The 17,378-nt window shown below is 44.0% G+C and overlaps 1 protein-coding gene across 1 annotated transcript in view; it reads left to right on the top strand.

The window, feature by feature from the left end:
• Positions 1-17,378, top strand: part of cdc23 (cell division cycle 23) — a 392,255-nt gene that overhangs the window by 377 nt on the left and 374,500 nt on the right. The window lies entirely within an intron of this gene.

Here is a 17,378-nt window from a genome sequence, read left to right as displayed (position 1 = left end):
AGCACGGACTTGGTGGGCTGATCAGCCTGTTTCCACAGTGTATCTCTAAACTAAACTAAACTATCCCAGTGACATTGGCTACTGGTCTCAAATGGTTTTTTTTATTTTATTTTATTTTATTAGAAGTACGGTAAGTTACAATAATACACAACACATATGTCTTAATACATTTTTTGCACCGCTTCATTTTTTGAGCTTTAAGAAAAAGATAGAAGTAAAGGAAGTAAGGAAAGTGTGCAAGAGTCGTGAAGGTGCTGGAGAGTGTTGAGAAAAGAAAGCCCCTTAGAAAAGAAGTTAGAGAAGGAAGTAAAAAAAGAATGTAGACCCTAGAAAAGAAGTAAAAAGAAAGGAGAAACAATCGCTCTATTATAACATTAAACTCCGCAGAGAGGGGACTACCAACCAAGTCTGTTTTTGTTGTTTGTTGCCAGATCCTGATACAATGTATTTATTTATTTATTTTTTAGATTACTATTGCACCTCATGCTTGTATTAGTTGCAAAAACGTAGACCACGTCTTTTGGAATTGGTCTGCTTTACCTGCTAAGAGGAATCTCATCTCTTCCAGATGTAGTGTTTCAAACATATTTGATATCCACATTTTTATTGTTGGTGTGGGCGCATTTTTCCAGAATTTAAGTATGAGCTTTTTTCCCATTATTAGCCCATAATTTAGTAAATTCTTCTGAAACACATTTATTTCAGGGTTACCTTCCGATATTCCAAAAATGATCCATTCTGGTTTTGGTACCAGTTTTATTTTGATTAATTTTGTAAAGATGTCAAATATTTCATACCAGAATTTTTGGATTTTTGTACAAAAAAACAAAAGAATGCGCTATGGTAGCTTCTTGACACAGACATTTATCACAGATGGGTGAGACATTAGGGAAGAGTTTATTTATTTTAGTTTTTGAATAATATAGTCTATGTAATGTTTTGAATTGGATGAGAGTATGTCGTACGTTGATCGAACATTTATGCACCTGTAGTAAGTGAATATCCCAGCTCTCTTTTGAAAATTTTATAGCTAATTCTTGTTCCCAGTCTCTTCTAATTCCATCAGTTGTGGGTATTTCTATGTTTAAGATGATGTTATATAGGTACGATATTAGATTAGCTGATTCCGCCTTTGTCTTCATTGCTGCATCCAGTAAGTCGGTAGACATATTATGATAGTCTTTTGTATATTTTTTCAGATAATCACGAATTTGAAGATATTTAAAATATTGATTATTTTTCAAATTATATTTCAGTTGTAGTTGTTGATAGTAATTTTCCCAATTCATACAGATCTCCGAGCGTTTTGATTCCCATTCTTTCCCCATTGTATAAATGATTTGTCTATAATTGATGGTTTAAACGATGGATTATTAACTATTGGTATTAAAAGAGATAGGTTTCTTAATTTTAGATTCTGTTTTATTTGTTTCCATGTTCCAATTGTGCTATGTATAATTGGATTTTTATTATAATTTTTGTTATTCAAATATATTGGTGAGAGGAGAGTCGCTCCTATATTACACGGAGAACAGTCCCCTCTTTCCATTACAATCCAGTCCACCTGCTGGGCAGAGTTGTCCAGCAGGTGAATCATATTTTTAATATTTACTGCCCAATTATAATACATAAAATTAGGGAGCGCTAGACCCCCCAACTCTTTTCGTTTATTAAGGTGTGCTCTTTGTATTCTATGGGATTTATAATCCCATATAAAATTTGTAATATCCGAGTCCAATTTTTTGAAAAACTTTTTTGGGAGGTATATAGGTATTGACTGAAATAGGTATAGGATTTGTGGTAAAAAGATCATTTTTATAGCGTTTATTCTGCCTATTAGGGACATCGGAAGTGTTTTCCAGAATTTAATCAAATTATTTAGTTTCTTAAGTAAGGGATTATAATTGGCTTTAAACATCTCCAATGTAAAGCATCTCTGGAGAACATGGATAGGTGAAGTTTCGGGTTGGGATCCTGAGTTACTCCAGCACTTTGTTTATTTTTTTGTAAACCACCATCTGCAGTTCCTTGTTTGTATAATTTTGTCCCCAATTTTCTAACTCACTCTGGATCCGATGTAATCACACCTGAACCAGCCTACCATGGACCTTGTCAATGGATCTCGTCCATATAGACAATGTCAATCCTTTTGGGCATCTCCTCAAAATCTCAATCAAGTTTGTGAGACACTATCTCCCACAGAGTCATGCAGATTATTCCTAATCAGTCCTTACCTTTCCAAATGCAAACAAATCCTATGTATTCCTCCCAGTAGCTTTCTCGCCACTGCAAGGCTCACCAGCCTGCAGTTCCCTGGCTTGTTCTTGCAGCCCTTCTTAAATCAAAGCATTTTCCAATCTTCTGGTACCTTACCTATGACTAATGAAGACACAGTAAGGCCCCAGAAACTCATTCACCTGCTTCCCACATTGTTCCAGAATTCTCTCAGTCAGGCCATTGTGGATGTGTCCACCTTTTTGTGCTTCACATCTGCAAGCATCTTCTCATTTGTTTGTTGATATGTTGCTGGATAACTTTATTCTCCTCCATGAACTCACTAGCTTCCATGTTCTTCACCATAATAATTGCAGATGAGCAGCAGTAATTTCAGATCCTGCCCATTTCAAATGGCTCCACATATAGAATACAAAAGTGATCCCTAAGGAAATTTGTTTCTTCCCTAGTTAATGCACTTAATGTTTAGGGATTCTCTTTTAACCTTTTCTTCCAAGGATCTGTCCATTTTTTCCTCCTAACCTCCTTCTTGAGCATATTCCTACCTCCTTTAGACTTCAATCTTTAGACTCTAGAGATACAGTGTGGAAGAAAGCCCTTCCGCCCACCGTGCCCACACCAACCAGCGATCACCCCATACACCAGTACTATCCTACACACTAGGAACAATTCACAATTTGAAGAAGCCAATTAACTGACAAGCCTGTACATCTTTGGCGTGCGAGAGGAAACCAGAGCTCCCAGAGAAAAGACACACAGTCAAAGGGAGAACATACAAACTCCATGCAAACAGCACCCATAGTCAAGATCAAACTCAGATCTCTGGCACTGTAATGGAGCAACTCCACCAATGAGCCACCTTCTACTCCTTACAGGATTCATTTGATCGCAGCTGCCTACACCTGACATATGTCTCCATTTTCCTGACAAGGGCTTCAAAAGGGTGTCAAAGAAAGGATGTTATTTTAGGAAAGAGAAGTGAAGGAATTTCTTTAGTCAGAGGGTGGTGAACCTGTTGAATTCTTTGCCACAGAATGCTGTGGAGGCAAAGTCAGTGGATATATTTAAAGCAGAGATTAGTATGGGTGTCAGGTTATGGGGAGAAGGGAGGAGAATGGGGTTAGGAGAGATAGATAAATGATGATTGAATGGTGGAGTAGACTTGATGTCAAAACGGTTCAAATCCCGCTTGGAGTGCATACTGTCGTTGTGTCCTTGGGCAAGACACTTCACCCACCTTTGCCTGTGTGTGAATGTGTGTGAGTGATTGGTGGTGGTCGGAGGGGCCATAGGCGCAGATTGGCAGCCACGCTTCCGTCAGTCTGCCCCAGGGCAGCTGTGGCTACAGAAGTAGCTTACCACCACCGAGTGTGACTGAGGAGTGAATGAATAATGCGATGTAAAGCGCCTTGAGTATTAGAAAGGCGCTATATAAATCCCATCCATTATTATTATTATTAAATGGCTGAATTCTACTCCTATCACATGATCATGATCTTATGGATATCCCTTGTCAACAAGGGTTTCTTCATTCTGCAAGCTTGCCCTTCATGCTGGACCTCATCTACTTCTTCTTCTTCTTCTTTGGAGTTTTACGGCAGCCGGCATCCACAATGTTGCATTGCTGCCACCTTCTGGCTTCATTCCACAGTACTCATATCTTTACATTAGATCCTTTTTATAAGGCCAGAGGCCCTCAAGAAATCAATCAACAACTTTATTCCTTTTCCTTTCCCTCCACACTCTAGAATGTTCTTTACTGATATTTCTGTCAATCCAATTTTCTTCATTTCACTGGTCATAATTCCTCTTTCTGTCTCATATCTCCTACATGCAACTAGGGCATGCTGAACTGTTTCTGGCTGATGGCATTCCTCACACATCCCAGTAGGGTGTTTTCCCAACATTTTTAATGTGCTGTTCAGGTGAGTGTGTCCTATCCTCAATCTTGTTAATACTACCTGTTCTCTCCTGTTCCCCCCTCTTCTTGCTGTAATGCCCACTCTGTTTTGTAGCGAATAGAGGTGTCTCCCCTTTGTCTCCTGTTCCCAGTATTGTTGCCATTCCTGATTTATTTTCTTGCACACAATGTGTTTTCCTTCAGATTTGGATAATTGTAAGTTTACCTCTATGTTTCTTTTTTTTAAAGCCTCCTTTGCTAATTTATCCACCTTTTCATTTCCTAGAACACCAATGTGTGCTGGGACCCACAACAAAGTCACGTCACTGCCCCTCCTTGTCACTTGGCTTAATAGTAGCAGGATTTCATACACTAGGTCAGGCCGCCTATGGGATGCACCAGACCCAATACTCTGGATTGTAGATAATGAGTCGCCACATCTGCTCACTGAGACCTGGCAACAGCCCAATGTCTTCTTCTCCCTCAATCAAACATCCCCACCTGGATTTAATTACATTTCCAAGCCCCGCCCCTCCCGACATGGAGGTGGCCTCGCTGTTATTTTTAACCAGAATTTTCGTATCACTGAACTCACCTTCCCCCCAGTAGCATCATTTGAATTCCTCGCCTTCAAAGCCCTTTCCTCCATGACAGTCATCCTCATTTACCGGCCACCTAAACCAAACCCCTCCTTCCTATCTGACTTCACTGAACTCCTAACACTTGCCTCATCCCTCTCCCCACGTCTGCTGCTACTTGGTGACTTAAATAGTCACATGGACTCCCCCACCTGCAAGCTTGCATCTGAATTCGCCTTTTTACTGGACAACTTCTCTCTCACTCAGCCCGTCACCTTTCCCACCCATGACAAAGGTCACATCCTTGACCTGGTCTGCTCCACAAATCAACCGGTACTCGACCTCCATCCATGCCTCTTCCCCCTCTCTGATCATAAGCTTATACGGTTCACCATCCCTTCTCCGACACCTCGCCCCCGCTTCCTCCGAGAAATCACCTTCCGTAATCTAAAATCCATTGATTCCCACCATCTCTCTGATCTCCTCTCCACCACTCTCCCCCTGGACTCAGCCCCCATCTCACCTGATGATCTCACAAACCATCTCAACTCCACCTTGTCTACCTCCCTCAACACTCTGGCCCCCCTCAAAACAAGAACCGTAACTTTCAACACATCTTCACCCTGGTACACACCTGCACTTCGTAAACTGAAACAGACGGGTCGCCAACTCGAACGACTCACAAAGAAATCATCTCTCACAGTCCACCTTGAAGCTTACAAACTCCACCTCACTGACTACAAAGATGCTCTCATTGCTGCAAAATCTGCCTACCTCTCCTCCATATTCACCGATCCCTGCCTAAACCACAGAACCCTCTTCTCCACAGTGGGCAACCTCCTCAAGCCTCGAGCAAACACTCTCCCTACCTCTACTCTGGATCTCTGCAACTCATTCCTCCACTTTTTCGCTGATAAAATCAGCACCATCTATCAATCTTTATCCCCTGTACCCGACTCCCCAGCATCTACTCCACCACCTACCAAGGCCCCTCCTTTCAACATCTCCACTGACCTCCTTACCCCTCCTCCACACTGCTCCTCTCCCAGTTTGACCTGGTCACCCCTATTGAAATCTCCAAACTCATCAGCTCTTCCAAACCCACTACCTGCTCCCTCGACCCTCTCCCCACTCCCGTTGAAGTCCTGCCTCCCCGTTCTCTGCCCCTACCTCACTAATCTCTTCAACTCCTCATTGTCCCAAGGAATTGTCCCCTCCGCTTTCAAAACTGCTGCCGTTACACCAATCTTAAAGAAACCTGGTCTTGATCTCTCCTCTCTAACTACCGCCCAATCTCAAACCTCCCCTTTCTTTCAAAAACCCTGGAGCGTATCGTTGCGTCGCAACTTCATTCCCACCTCCTTGCGTATAACCTACTTGAACCCCTCCAATCTGGCTTTCGCCCCCTCCATAGCACAGAAACTGCTCTCCTCAAAGTCCTCAACGACCTCCTCACCTCTGCTGACACTGGTTCCCTCAACATCCTCATCCTCCTCGACCTGAGCGCAGCCTTCGATACAGTGAACCACAACATCCTGCTCACCAGACTCAAAGACCTCGGCATTGAAGGCTCTGCACTCAGCTGGCTCCGTTCCTACCTTTCCAACAGATCCCACCATCTCTCTCCACAACCACACCTCTGCTACAGCCACAGTCACTCAAGGCGTTCCCCAAGGCTCCGTACTCGGCCCCCTCCTCTTCATCATCTACACCCTCCCCCTTGGTCAGATACTCCGCCACTTCAATCTGGACTCCCACTCACATTCAGTTTGGTTTTAGTGTAGAGCTGCAGCATGCAAACAAGCTCTTCAGCCCACTGTATCCATGCCAACCATCAATCGCTGCTTCACACTCGTTCTATATTATCCTACTTTATCATCTACTCCCTGCACAAAAGGGGCAATTTACAGAGGCCAATTAACCTACAAACCTGTATGTCTTTGGGGTGTGGCAGGATACCAGAGCATTCGGAGGTAACCCACTCTGTCACAGGGAGAAGGTGCAAACTCCACACAGACAGCACCCGAGGGAAGGAACAAACTGGGTCTCTGGCGTTGTCAGGCTGCAAGTGTACCAGCTGCACCAGTGTGCCGACGTTTGGTAACGTCACCACTCCCGAGTTATTAATTTGTGTATTTAACTTGAGTTGTAATGATCTTAGTTTAGTTTAGATCAATGGTTCAAAGATTCAATGGTTCAATGGTCCTTTATTGTCACGTGTACCGATGTACAGTGAAATTTGATTTACCATACAGTTATACCATAAAAGCAACAAGATACAAAACTACATAAAGATTAAACATAAACAGCCACTGCAGTGGCGTGTGAGAATCCCTAGGGCACACAGCATAAGCGGAGACCCACAGCAATCAGTTCAATGTCCGGGCCACACACACGCTCCTTCACCGTGATGTGACCAGAGTTGCATTGTATTGTATTGTATTGTATTCAAATTTATTGTCATTGTCTCAATTAGAGACAACGGAATGAATTTCCCTTTACAGTCAGTATCATAAAAAAAAAAAAATAATAAATAATAAAACATATTAAAAATAAAATAGAATTTAAAAAAAAGCACAAACACAGAAAGTCGGACATTTACGGTCCTGGAAAAAAGGGAGGGTATATTGCCCGGGAGAGTAGGAATCCCTAGACCTAGCACAGTGAGCGTCCACCGAGGGTCGCCCGGAGAGGTTCCGCGGTCACGTCTCCGGGTGACCCTCGGTGGACGCTCATTGTACTAGGTCTAGGGATTCACAAAAATGCTGGAGAAACTCGGCGGGTGCAGCAGCATCTATGGAGCGAAGGAAATAGGTAACGCTTCGGGCCGAAACCCTTCTTCAGACTGCCCTATCAGTCCCCCCTATCAGTCTAAGGGAGGGTTTCGGCAAAGGGAGGGGAGAGAAGGGAAAAGAGAGAGGAAGGATCTGCCGGACATGCTGTGTGTGTGTTTGTGTGTGTTTGGCGGAGTCTGAGGGGAGAAGGAGAGAAGGGAGGGGAGGGAAGGGAGGGAGTGAAGGGAGCGAGGGAGGGAGGGGAAGGATTGGAGGGAGGGAAGGAAGGGAGGGAAGGGAGGGAGGGAGGGAGGGAAGGAGAGGTCCAGCGGCGGGAAATGATGCCTGGGTCCGGGCGTGAGCTGTGACCGAGGTTTGTAAACGTTGCTGCAACCCCCGGCCCGGCCCGGCCCTCCGTGTATTGTTCACCGCGTCTTCACCACCGCCTATACTCAAAAGGATTTGAGTATAGGAGCAGGGAGGTTCTACTGCAGTTGTACAGGGTCTTGGTGAGACCACACCTGGAGTATTGCGTACAGTTTTGGTCTCCTAATCTGAGGAAAGACATTCTTGCCATAGAGGGTGTACAGGGAAGGTTCACCAGACTGATTCCTGGGATGTCAGGACTTTCATATGAAGAAAGACTGGATAGACTCGGTTTGTACTCGCTAGAATTTAGAAGATTGAGGGGGGATCTTATAGAAACGTACAAAATTCTTAAGGGGTTGGACAGGCTAGATGCAGGAAGATTGTTCCCGATGTTGGGGAAGTCCAGAACAAGGGGTCACAGTTTAAGGATAAAGGGGAAATATTTTAGGACCAAGATGAGGAAAACTTTTTTCACACAGAGAGTGGTGAATCTGTGGAATTCTCTCCCGCAGAAGGTAGTTGAGGCCAGTTCATTGGCTATATTTAAGAGGGAGTTAGATGTGGCCCTTGTGGCTAAGGGTATCAGAGGGTATGGAGAGAAGGCAGGTACGGGATACTGAGTTGGATGATCAGCCATGATCATATTGAATGGCGGTGCAGGCTCGAAGGGCCGAATGGCCTACTCCTGCACCTAATTTCTATGTTTCTATAATTGCTCTGATCGTACTATTCTGGAAACCACTCTTAATCATAGAATACAGAAAAGTACATCACAGGAACAGGCCCTTTGGCCCACATTGGCTGTGCTGAACTTCTTCTTCTTGCCTTTGAGGCAGCAGAAGTCCGCAGCAGGGTGATGCCATCCAGTTCGACATCCGCAGGTGCCCGCCCTAAATAGGGCTCATGCTCCATGTTGGCGCCAAGCTGTGGTGCTGCTGCTGCTGTTTCTGTTTGTAGTTGTTAGCCTGACTGAGGTCAGTTGACAGTGCTCACCACGGGGAGGTCGATAACATGAGCCCCTAGGATAGATAGTGCCAGTGTACAGGGTGATCACTGCTCAGTGGGCAGGAGGGCCTGTTTCCACAAACAAATGCAATCACTGGTCAGTGCAGACCAGGTGGGCCAAAGGCCTTACTTCCATGCTGTATATCTAAACTAAAGTAAACTAAACCTGTTCGCACCCCCCACCCCCCCCCCCCCCCCATTGTCTCCATTGCCTTTCTTGCACTTACTTATGCTCCCTTTGGAAGAACAATACATGCATTACTGGCAACCCCCAGCGCCAACAATGCATCCTTTCAGACTTCAAAATCAGATTGAGGAAGGATGCTTCGAACAAATAACATTTATAGCATTTTCATGATTTTGCAGCATAAAGCTCAAATGACCTCCAAGCAATGAAAATGAAGTAATAAATGTGCCCAGAACAATATGTAACCTGATTCTATCGAAGGCAAATATATTGTCCATTTATCTTTCAGCAATGGGGCCATTCAATCCACTAATTAAGTGTCAACTAGATTATTTAATAGGACTCTCAAATGCAAACTCGTGTATAGGATGTTATAACCCTGATGTTGGCAGACACTGCAGATCTGTGTTCAGAGATGGCTCTGCATTGATGCAGTCTCAATTATGCTAGGCTGTTAAACCAGGGTGAACATATCCAGCCCCATGGGTATTCAGATAAAACAGTGATCCTCTTCTGCCATTAACTGTGTATGCCGTGGCCTAGTTTAACTTTCTGAAATACGTCACTCCGTACTTGTCTGTGATAAATTTCACCGCCCAATCTTTGCCCACTTTCCCAATTCATCTAGGCTCCATTTTAAATTGTAGACAACATTCTTCAGTCCATCGTATCAATTTTGATATCATCTGTAAACGTACTGATCATCTCACGTATATATTTGCTTCCAATTCATTATTAAATGTGATTATATAAGAAAGGAACCAACAGGAGGCTGCGCAGTGGAGCAGCGGTAGAGTTGCTGCCTTACACTGCCACAGACCTGTGTTAAGGGGCTGTCCCACTTGGACGCCATAATCCGCAAGTTCTGGCAAGTTTGCCCTCGACTCATACTCACAGCATGGTCGACACGAGGTCGAAGGGGGTCTTTGTAACTCTCCTTCATGCACGAGAGTAGTCCCCGTGTACTCAAGGCCTCAGCTAGATCGCGGTGTATTTTTCAACGTTGATAGTCGAGGGTAGTCGAAGGTAGTCGTAGATAGTCTTCATCGTAGTCGAAGGGAGGTCGAAGGAGATCGAAGGAGGTCGTCTTCACTCTCCACTATTTGGTGTCCAATTTTCCTGAAGTTAGTCATAGCTAGTCGAAGCTAGTCTTCAACATAGTTAAAGGAGGTCGAAGGAGGTCTTCTACATAGTCGAAGGAGGTCTTCAACATGACATTTGTTCAAACTCTCCTAAACTCTTCTAAATTCGCCAATTAGGTCGCCCAAGTGGGACAGCCCCTTTAGATCCAGAGTACAGGTGCTATCTGTATGGAGTTTGTACGTTCTCCCTGTGGCGGCGTGGGTTTTCTCTGGGTGCTCTGGTTTCCTCCCACACTCCAAAGCCGTACAGGTTTATAGGTTAATTGGCTTCTGTACAATTGTTCATAGTGTGTAGGATAGAACTAGTGTACAGATAGTCACTGGTCAGCACGGACTTGGTGGGCTGATCAGCCTGTTTCCACAGTGTATCTCTAAACTAAACTAAACTATCCCAGTGACATTGGCTACTGGTCTCAAATGTTTTTTTTTATTTTATTTTATTTTTTAAAGTTACAATAATACACAACACATATGTCTTAATACATTTTTTGCACCGCTTCATTTTTTGAGCTTTAAGAAAAAGATAGAAGTAAAGGAAGTAAGGAAAGTGCGCAAGAGTCGTGAAGGTGCTGGAGAGTGTTGAGAAAAGAAAGCCCCTTAGAAAAGAAGTTAGAGAAGGAAGTAAAGAAAGAAAGTAGACCCTAGAAAAGAAGGAAAAGGAAAGGAGAAACAATCGCTCTATTATAACATTAAACTCCTCCAAGTCTGTTTTTGTTGTTTGTTGCCAGATCCTGATACCATTTATTTATTTATTTATTTATTTATTTTTTAGATTACTATTGCACCTCATGCTTGTAATAGTTCCAAAAACGTAGACCACGTCTTTTGGAATTGGTCTGCTTTACCTGCTAAGAGGAATCTCATCTCTTCCAGATGTAGTGTTTCAAACATATTTGATATCCACATTTTTATTGTTGGTGTGGGCGCATTTTTCCAGAATTTAAGTATGAGCTTTTTTCCCATTATTAGCCCGTAATTGAGTAAATTCTTCTGAAACACATTTAGTTCAGGGTTACCTTCCGATATTCCAAAAATGTTTCCATTTTAGACTGCTTGTTATATTGTGGGTGGGATTTATGACGTGTTTTGGGAGTGTTCGGAGCTTAGCTGCTTGCGCATAAGTTTAGTTTTTAGATTAGTTTGGAGACCATGGGGAACGTTAACCCTTCTCCCATGTAGGATCATGTAAGAACATGTATGAGCCACACGTAAGAACATGTAAGAATGTGTAAGATCATGCGGGCCATGCCGCGTCCATGGGAGATCTAAAGGAGATCTTGCCAGTGTTACGGAGACACGAGGAGTTTATTAATGTATAAATAATAAGCTGGAGTTCGAAGAAGATTACAGTAACGATTCGGAAGAAGGATGTATTTCAATGTTTTCCATCAACAATAAAGCCTTTATTCATCAAAATATTGTGTTTTGAAGTCATATCTGAGAAGAAGCTCTGAAGGTCTCTGTGAGTTGGCTTGCATGTGTTTAGAAGACACCCCCTTCAACCATTCTCATCCAAATAGCGGCTAGGGTGCTAATTACCTGAAAGATATGATAATCTACTGCTACATTAAGTAGAAGGATACCTCCAGCGGGGAATAAATACCAGTCCCAGAGAGAGGGACAGAAGAATGAATCGAAGCGAAGAAGGCCAAGACCTCGGAGAGGGACAGCCAGAGAAGGACAACCAGGCTAAGACCTCGGAGAGGCGGAGCCAGAGGACTGGTTCCAGTCAGGGAACTGAAGAAGAAATACAGTCCCAGAGAAGAGGACAAGTTCAAGTTCAAGTTCAAGTGAGTTTATTGTCATGTGTCCCTGTATAGGACAATGTAATTCTTGCTTTGCTTAAGCACACAGAAAATAGTAGACATTGACTGCAGAACAGATCAGTGTGTCCATATACCATGATATAAATATATACACACGTGAATAAATAAACTGATAAAGTGCAAATAACAGAAAGTGGTTGTTAATAATCAGAGTTTTGTCCGAGCCAGGTCTAATAGCCTGATGGCTGTGGGGTAGTAGCTATTCCTGAACCTGGTTGTTGCAGTCTTCAGGCTCCTGCACCTTCTACCTGAAGGTAGCAGGTAGATGAGTGTGTGGCCAGGATGGTGTGGGTCTTTGATGATACTGCCAGCCTTTTTGAGGCAGCGACTGCGATAAATCCCCTCGATGGAAGGAAGGTCAGAGCCGATGATGGACTGGGCAGTGTTTACTACTTTTTGTAGTCTTTTCCTCTTCAGGGCGCTCAAATTGCCGAACCAAGCCACGATGCAACCAGTCAGCATGCGCTCGACACGTCACCTTACTCTTCTTGGGCACCGGTATAATTGATGCCCTTTTAAAGCAGGTGGGAACCTCAGACCTCAGATGTGAGAGGTTGAAAATGTCCATAAAAACTCCAGCCAGTTGGTCCGCACAGGTTTTTAGAATCCGACCGGGTATACCATCAGGTCCAGGTGCTTTTCGGGGGTTCACCCCTCTGAAGGATTTCCTGACATTGGCCTCTGTGACTGAGACTGAAATGCCATCACAGCGAATGGGGGATCGGGAAGGCACATCAGTATTCTCCCTGTTAAAGTGTGCGTAAAACGCATTGAGCTCGTCAGGGAGTGATGTTTCGCCGACATTCGAGCTGCCTCCTGGTTTCGCCTTGTAGGAGGTGATTGCATTCAGGCCCAGCCACAGCTGCCGAACATCTGTCTCATCCTCCAGTTTGGAGCAGAAGTCCCTTTTGGCCTTTTTGAAGGCCTTACCAAGGTCGTATCTGGACTTCATGTCGGCCACTGTATCATCGGAAGTGAATGCCCTGTGTCTGGGCTTCAGAAGAGTGCGGATCTCAAAGTTCATCCAAGGTCTCTGATTGGGAAACACTCGGAAGGTTTTTGTAGGGATGCAGTCCTCCACACATTTCTTTACAAAGTCTGTAACGACTGTGGCGTATTCGTTCAAGTCCGTTGCCGAGTCCTTGAACATTGCCAAGTCTACAGACTCCAAACAGTCCTGGAGTTGTTCTTCTGTCCCCCCCCCCCCCCAACCAGCTCTGTACTGTCCTCTCCTCTGGGGGTGCGCTCTATAATTGCTGCCTGTAGGCAGGAAGAAGCAGCACCGCGGTATGGTCAGATTTACCGAAGTGAGGGCGAGGGATAGAGCGATAGGCATTCTTGATGGTGGTGTAGCAGTGGTCGAGGATGTTTGGTGCTCTGGTGCAGCAGGAGACATGTTGGTGGAAGTTGGGGAGTGATTTCTTGAGGTTCGCCTTATTGAAGTCCCCAGCAATAGTGGTAAAAGCCTCGGGGTAAGACCTCTGGTGTCTGTTGACCACAGCGTGCAGCTCCTCCAGTGACAGACGGACGTCTGCCTGGGGTGGGATGTAGACCGTGGTCAGGATAACGGAGGTGAATTATCTTGGGAGGTAGAAGGGACGGCACTTCACCGCCAGATGTTCCAGGTGTGGAGAGCAGGACAGGACTGCCACGTCTGAGCACCACACAGAGTTGACCATGGGGCAGATGCCCCCTCCTCTCCCTTTCCCAGATACCAGGGTACGGTCCATATGGTGGATGGAGAACCCTTCAGGCTGGACCGTTGAGTCTGGGGAGCTGGGGGTGAGCCATGTCTGTGTGAAACAGAACACGGAGCATTCCCTCAGCTCCCTTTGATAAAGCAGTCTTGCCCTTAAGACAAAAGATTGTCTAAAATTCTTGGAGAGGTTTTAGCCAGACGAAAGTGGTTCTAGGAGGAACTAGATTTTTTTTTTTATCGTATTTGTGTGGATGTGTACGTATGTGAGTGTTGTTTGTTCCCGGGTGGCGAGGGTGGGTAAGGGTAAGGGTAAGGGTTTTGAGGGTCGTTTACATACTGTTGTACAATTATGTCCTGATTATCACTGTCTGTTATCATTGTATAACCATATAACCATATAACCATATAACAATTACAGCACGGAAACAGGCCATCTCGACCCCTCTAGTCCGTGCCGAACACATAATCTCCCCTAGTCCCATATACCTGCGCTCAGACCATAACCCTCCATTCCTTTCCCATCCATATAACTATCCAATTTATTTTTAAATGATAAAAACGAACCTGCCTCCACCACCTTCACTGGAAGCTCATTCCACACAGCTACCACTCTCTGAGTAAAGAAGTTCCCCCTCATGTTACCCCTAAACTTCAGTCCCTTAATTCTCAAGTCATGTCCCCTTGTTTGAATCTTCCCTACTCTCAGTGGGAAAAGCTTTTCCACGTCAACTCTGTCTATCCCTCTCATCATTTTAAAAACCTCTATCAAGTCCCCCCTTAACCTTCTGCGCTCCAAAGAATAAAGCCCTAACTTGTTCAACCTTTCTCTGTAACTTAGTTGCTGAAACCCAGGCAACATTCTAGTAAATCTCCTCTGTACTCTCTCTATTTTGTTGACATCCTTCCTATAATTAGGCGACCAAAATTGTACACCATACTCCAGAATTGGCCTCACCAATGCCTTGTACAATTTTAACATTACATCCCAACTTCTATACTCAATGCTCTGATTTATAAAGGCCAGCACACCAAAAGCTTTCTTTACCACCCTATCTACATGAGATTCCACTTTCATGGAACTGTGCACAGTTATTCCCAGATCCCTCTGTTCACCTACATTCTTCAATTCCCTACCATTTACCATGTACGTCCTATTTTGATTTGTCCTGCCAAGATGTAGCACCTCACACTTATCAGCATTAAACTCCATCTGCCATCTTTCAGCCCACTCTTCCAACTGGCATAAATCTCTCTGTAGACTTTGAAACTCTTCTTCATTACCCGCAACCCCACCTATCTTAGTATCATCTGCATACTTACTAATCCAATTTACCACACCATCGTCCAGATCATTGATGTACATGACAAACAACAGTGGACCCAACACAGATCCCTGTGGCACCCCACTCGTCACTGGCCTCCAACCTGACAAACAACCATCCACCATTACTCTCTGGCATCTCCCATTCAGCCACTGTTGAATCCATCTTGCTACTCCACCATTAATACCCAACCATTGAACCTTCTTAACCAACCTTCCATGAGGAACCTTGTCAAAGGCCTTACTGAAGTCCATATACACAACATCCACTGCTTTACCCTCATCAATTTCCCGAGTAACATCTTCAAAAAATTCAAGAAGATTAGTTAAACATGACCTTCCAGGCACAAATCCATGTTGACTGTTCCTAATCAGACCCTGTTTATCCAGATGCTTATATATATTATCTCTAAGTATTCTTTCCATTAATTTGCCCACCACTGACGTCAAACTAATAGGTCTATAATTGCTAGGTTTACTCTTAGACCCCTTTTTAAACAATGGAACAACATGCGCAGTACGCCAATCCTCCGGCACTATTCCCGTTTCTAATGACATTTGAAATATTTCTGCCATAGCCCCTGCAATTTCTACACTAACTTCCCTCAATGTCCTAGGGAATATCCTGTCCGGACCTGGAGACTTATCCACTTTTATATTTCTCAAAAGTGTCAGTACTTCCTCTTCTTTGATCCTCATAGTTTCCATAGCTACTCTACTTGTTTCCCTTACCTCACATAATTCAATATCCTTCTCCTTGGTGAATACCGAAGAAAAGAAACTGTTCAATATCTCCCCCATCTCTTTTGGCTCTGCAGATAGTTGGCCACTCTGACTCTCTAATGGACCAATTTTATCCCTCGTTATCCTTTTGCTATTAATATAGCGGTAGAAACCCTTCGGATTTACTTTTACCTTACTTGCCAAAGCAACCTCATATCTTCTTTTAGCTTTTCTAATTTCTTTCTTAAGATTCTTTTTACATTCTTTATACTCCTCAAGCACCTCATTTACTCCATGCTGCCTATAATTATTGTAGATATCCCTCTTTTTCCGAACCAAGTGTCCAATTTCCCTTGAAAACCATGGCTCTTTACAATTTTTATGATGTATGTATGTATGTATGCAAATTGCTGTTAAATTCAAAATTCAAATAAAAAGATTTAAACTAGAAGAGCCTAGACGTCTATCTACAGCATCGAGACGTATAACTGGATTTGTGAGTACAAATCGATTATTACTCTTTGAATTCAAACCACGGTTTTAATTAAAATACTTCTGTAACAGAGCTCAGAAGTTGTTTTCTCCAGCGTGTCTGGGTAAAGCAGACCGACCTTGGTCCATACGGTGGATGGAGAACCATTCAGGCTGGACCGCTGAGTCTGGGGAGCTGGGGGTGAGCCATGTCTGTGTGAAACCGAACACAGAGCATTCCCTCAGCTCCCTTTGATAAAGAAGTCTTGCCCTTAAATCAAAAGGTTGTCTAAAATTCTCGGAGAGGTTTTAGCCAGACCAAAGTGGTTCCAGGATGAACTAGATCTCGGTCAGAAGAGCCTAGACGTCTATCTACCGCATCAAGGCGTATCACTGGATTTGTGAGTACAAAGGAAGTTGGGGAGTTTTATCTTGAGGTTCGCATTGAAGTCCCCAGCAATGGTGGTAAATGCCTCGGGGTAAGACGTCTGGTGTCTGTTGACCACGGCGTGCAGCTCCTCCAGTGCCAGGCGGACGTCTGCCTGGGGTGGGATGTAGACCGCGGTCAGGATAACGGAGGTGAGAAGGGGTTCGGCCCGAAACGTCACCTATTTCCTTCGCTCCATAGATGCTGCTGCACCCGTTGAGTTTCTCCAACATTTTTGTGTACTTGCGACCTTGGAGTGTGTTGTTGCTCCTGATAGGTGCATTCTATTTAATTAGAGCTACATTTTGCACCTGGTGTTAGAGAGATCTTCTCTGCATTATCGGCATGTTTTAATTTTGGAAGAAATTGCTGATTAAAAAACAAAGCCACAGCTACTGGTAGAGACTTGTTCGACTAATTTAAAGACTTGGCAATCTGCCACAACCTCTTTAAAATCATGAATTTAGAAGAAGATGAAGGCAGAGCGATGTCAGAAGAACCACGTGGTGGTGAAGAAAGACCCAGACAACTTGAAGAAACAGATATTTCACATGTTGCCTGTTTGAGAGAAACCGAGAAAGAGAGAAATGAATTATGGTTGCAGGTGACCAGATTAATGGATACACAGAAAAAACTAATGGAATCAGAACAGAACGTGATCGAGGTGAAATCTAATATGAGCCAACTATGGAACATCTACCAGGAGGTTGGCAAGAAACAG

The sequence above is a fragment of the Amblyraja radiata genome, chromosome 11 (assembly GCF_010909765.2).
Source record: "Amblyraja radiata isolate CabotCenter1 chromosome 11, sAmbRad1.1.pri, whole genome shotgun sequence".
Taxonomy (NCBI): domain Eukaryota; kingdom Metazoa; phylum Chordata; class Chondrichthyes; order Rajiformes; family Rajidae; genus Amblyraja; species Amblyraja radiata.
Note: the sequence above shows the minus strand (reverse complement) of the source record. Positions and strands in the feature narration are given on the sequence as shown.